The following is a 5,000-nucleotide window of genomic DNA, read 5'->3' as shown; positions in this document are numbered from 1 at the left end:
GTAAAGGCTCGGTAATTCGACCAAACCCTTCCAACAACCACGAAGCAATCGCAAGTCATCTCGTATTGTCAAGAGCAAGCAAGCCCACGACGCCCACAACAAGAGTGCAAGCATTATCAAGCAAGCCCCCAAGCACTCAACTCGACATCCCGCACTCGCTACCCACCCGACGTAAAGGCTCGGTAATTCGACCAAACCCTTCCAACAACCACGAAGCAATCGCAAGTCATCTCGTATTGTCAAGAGCAAGCAAGCCCGGACGACGCCCACAACAAGGTGCAAGCATTATCTAGGCCCGCCCACCCGAGTACTTCAACTCGACATCCCGCTCATACTTCCCGATCGACGGAAGGACGTGGTCGAATGACGACGTAAACATCCCAAGAACGTACGGCCATGATGGCCACATTGTCCTTGAAACGCCCACGCCGCCGCATAGGGGTACCCCCGCGCCCCGCCCATGTGGACTGGTCGCCCCCCTATATAGTACATTTTGGACTTTTTTTGGTCTGGCAGGCTTGCATATGAAATTTCGAAACGTCACACCCTCGAAAATCTATGATGCTATTGATATTATGTCCGGGACATGATTGGATTGTGTTGGGGACATCCAAATGGGTCTAGAAAACACAGTTTCATAATTTTTAAACCGACCGATAATATTTTATGAATATTTTTAGTTAAAATATGAAAAAAATTAAAAAAATAGTAAATGGTGGCGAAAAATTCTAAATTTTTTAGGACATCATTCGTTTACATTGCTTACCTCCCAGAAAAAATTTCAGAACAATCGGAGCACGGGAAGATAGGTTTGACATCTCTTATGTGTGTTGGGCGGGCATGGGGGCGCGCATGGGCATTCTGGGCGCGCATGTGGGCCTTGGATGGGCGAGGACGGCACGGTCGTGCGCGGCCCCAGCGCGCGCGACACGGTCGTGCGCGGCACGGGCGTGGGCGGCACCTGCGCGCGCGGCACGGGCGGGGCGGCACCTGCGCGCGCGGCAAGGGCGGGGCGCACCTTGCCGCGCGGCACCTGCGCGCGTAGGAACGGTCGTGCGCGGCCCAGCGCGCGCGACACGGTCGTGCGCGGTGTCACGGACATATTTTTCCAAAGTGTGTTTACTTTGGTTATATGCTCCGATTACCCCAGTTTATCCCATCTTTACTTTGCATAACTAGTTTAGGTGTTTGCTTTCCATTTCTAGGTCATAAAGCTTGGTGTGACGTTTCGGCATTTTCCATATGCAAGCCTGCCAGAGAAGAAAATGTTCAAATGTACTATAGGGGAGGCCATACCAGTTGAATCCCACCCAAGCATTAGTTGTACTCTTTGCAAGCTACCCTTTTTCCTTGCAACTGACAGTCTTTAATGCTTATTGTAACGTCTATTTCAATGTATTTCTTTCTTTCCCGCTTTTTATAAATAAAATTTCCCTAAAACGCGAAGGAAGGTTACGACATACATCTCGACGTTACCCACAACTCTTGGATTTTGATCGGCTGTTGTTCGTGAGTTAGAACAAGTGCCGCACAATCGTCCGTCTCGAGGTTGAAACGCTACGATTGTGACAAGTGGTATCAGAGCCAAGGTTGGCGAGTGACAGTTTGGACAAAAATAAAATGTCGACTGCAAAACGACGCGAGCAAGACCCATGAAGAACGATTGGTGGGGATCGATACGAAGAGCAGATGCTCCACCTGATGGAAGTTCCTGATTCATCCGATTTATGGAAGAACGGCTTGAGGAAGTTTCCGAGAGAGCCGCTGCTGTGATGCGGTGTCCGGTGGCCTGGACGGATTACCCATACAGGATTTGTTGGCTAGAGTTGACATGTTAGAGTCACAAATCCAGAGAATTGGAAATGTTCCCTACGAGCGTGGGGACAGTTCATCGGGCTCTGTTGCCCGGATGGAGGAGCGAGTTATGGAGTTAGATAACTCCCAGAAGGATATAATAGAAATGATAAATGGCATGTCAGAGGACTTTCGAGCCACCCTGGATGTCGTTAGAAATGAAATCGTAGAGGTGAACACGAAGGTGAACCTTACGATGCGAGCGTTGGCCAATCAAGCTCCAGCTGGAGAGAGCGATGGCAGTTGGCAAGATAAAGATCCCGGAACCCAAGCCCTTCTGTGGGGCAAGGGATGCAAAGGCATTGGAAAACTTTATCTTCGATATTGAGCAGTACTTTAAAGCCACAAACACGTGGCAGAGGAAGCCAAGGTGACATTGGCAACCATGCATCTATCTGAGGATGCAAAGTTATGGTGGAGGTCCCGATACATTGACATTCAGGAAGGGCGTTGTGTAATAGACACATGGGACAGTTTGAAGAGAGAACTTCGCTCGCAGTTTTTCCCTGAGAATGTCGAGATTCTGGCTCGACGAAAACTGCGGGAATTAAAGCACACTGGAAGCATTCGGGAGTATGTGAAGCAGTTTGCGGGGCTGATGTTGGACATATCTGACATGACTGAAAAGGACAAGATCTTTAGTTTTGTTGAAGGACTGAAGCCGTGGGCAAGGACTAAGCTATACGAGCAGAAGGTCCAAGACCTCGTATCAGCCTATGCGATAGCTGAACGCTTGTTTGATCTGTCTAGTGACGTTCAAGAGACGAGACGTCAACAAAGCTCTTCACCTGGAAGAGACAGAAACAACCGACCGAATTATCCCGAAGTTGTCAGTGGAAATAGAAGTCCCGGTAGAGACCGCAAGCCTTCCCAGTCAAATACAGGGAACAACGGGCAAAGGCCCAATAATCAGAAGACATCCCACGCTTCTATCAGTTGCTACATTTGTACCGGACCACATCGAGCAAGGGAATGTCCGGATAAGGCTGCCTTCTATGCCTTCCAGGCCTCGTTAGCTGCAGACTCAGATGACACGTCGGGTCAACCAGAGGAGGAAGTTGGGCAAGAAGAAAGAGTTCAAAATGTGAGAGTGGGAGCCATAAGACTCTTGTCGTCCCTTCAAAAGAGAGCAGGGGAGACAAGTGGGCGCACGAAAGGGGGCCTAATGTATGTGGACACTTGGATCAACCGGAACCATGCAAGAAGCACTATGGTTGACTCCGGTGCAACCCATAATTTCATAACGGTGGCAGAAGCCAGACGACTAAACCTTCATTGGAAGAAGGATACGGGAAAAATGAAGGCCGTGAATTCTACAGCTTTACCCGTAGTTGGAGTAGTAAAACGGGCGGTGATACAGTTGGGAGGATGGAGCGGTTTCGTTGACTTCGTCGTTGTAGGCATGGATGACTTTGATGTAGTTCTTGGAATGGAATTCCTTCTCGAACATCAAGTGATCATAATGCCTGCAGCCAAATGTCTGGTGATCTCGGGGTCTAACCCCACCGTTGTGCAGACAGACATTAGGCAACCTAAAGGACTGAGAACGATCTCGGCCATGCAACTGAGAGAGGACCGTGTTCGAGAAGACACAAGGTGTGTCGTGGAGAAATATGGAGATGGGAAACGTGAGAGTTTGCCCATGCCAGGATCGCCTACGGAGAATAATCATCGTATGGCACACTCAGAGTCACCTGGACTCTGGAGACAATCAAAGAGATTGTCGAGTGCAGGGTTCTCTAGACCTGCAGGAGCTCCGTATAAAGCACAAGGCTTTTTACGTGAAGAAGAGAAAGGACGGTTCAGTGTCGATAGCCGTGTCCTGAAGCAAGCCCCGAGGAGAGGGCCAATTCTTGGGTCTGTGAGCGTGACCCAACCTGTTGAAACTTACGCTGAGGCGTGTAGTCATGCGTTGAGTGGTGTCCTACGGCAGAATAGACACCCTATCGAATTTGAGAATCAGAAGAAGAGTGTCACTGAGGGCAATGATACAGTGTTTGAAGAAGAAACGTTGGCCATAGCACACAGTCTGAGGGATGGGAGACAGGGTTCCCATAGATTAACGCTTGTCAAAGAGATGAACAACGACGTTGCCTGCCATTTCGGTACTCGGCCGAATCTGACTTCAAATCAAGTAAGGAGACGAAGAGTCGTGCTCAAACTTGATTTTGAGTCAGAACGTAGGAAGAGCAGTCATGGGGTTCCACATGTGTCCGCTCGTACACAGGCCTGTCAAGCTGATGGCCCAAAACGAGACGCGTCAAAGGAAACCATGGAAGAAAACTCTGTCGCTCATGATGGCATGAGTTTGACGAAGGCCGGCAAGTTAGCACAAAAGAACGGGGGTCGTTCGTTGGAGGCAACACAATCAGGTGTTACAACTATGAAGAAATCATCAACTTACGGAAGTCCAACAATGAGTGTTGGCGACGGACAATATGTATTGTCGCGTCCTGTTGATCGTTCTTGTATGAAGAAGGAGCCTCAGACTTGTAACCTTGCCAAGAAGTGGAAGCGTAGATCAGACACTGTTCGAGCCAATTTGGAGAAAGTCTCGAAGCGGCTGAAAAGATGGGCAGATGGGAAGCATCGCCCCCTGGACCTTCATGTGGAAGGTCAGGATATCGTGACGCCGCGACCTGAACTGATGCGGTTTCTGAAGATACGAAGATCTTCACCTCGTGGGAGCACACGAGGAATAAACAGAAGTTGAAGAAGAAGACCCATGGGGAGGATACACAAGTTCGTGACGAAGCAGAAGAGCCTCCTCATGGAAGAAGCCTGTGGAAGACGTACCAAGACCGTGAAGCGTGGAGGCAGAAGATCGAAGGATTCCAGCTTTGCCAGTCGACGGGAACGTCAACTGTTTAAGTGGGGGAGTGTGTCACGGACATATTTTTCCAAAGTGTGTTTACCTTTGGTTATATGCTCCATTACCCCCAGTTTATCCCATCTTTACTTTGCATAACTAGTTTAGGTGTTTGCTTTCCATTCTAGGTCATAAAGCTTGGGTGTGACGTTTCGGCATTTTCCATATGCAAGCCTGCCAGAGAAGAAAATGTTCAAAATGTACTATAGGGAGGCATACCAGTTGAATCCCCGCCAAGCATTAGTTTGTACTCTTTGCAAGCTACCCTTTTTCCTTG

Source organism: Cucumis sativus, unplaced genomic scaffold (assembly GCF_000004075.3).
Source record: "Cucumis sativus cultivar 9930 unplaced genomic scaffold, Cucumber_9930_V3 scaffold106, whole genome shotgun sequence".
NCBI classification, from domain to species: Eukaryota; Viridiplantae; Streptophyta; class Magnoliopsida; order Cucurbitales; family Cucurbitaceae; genus Cucumis; species Cucumis sativus.
The sequence above is the reverse complement of the archived record's forward strand: the minus strand, read 5'-3'. Positions refer to the sequence as shown.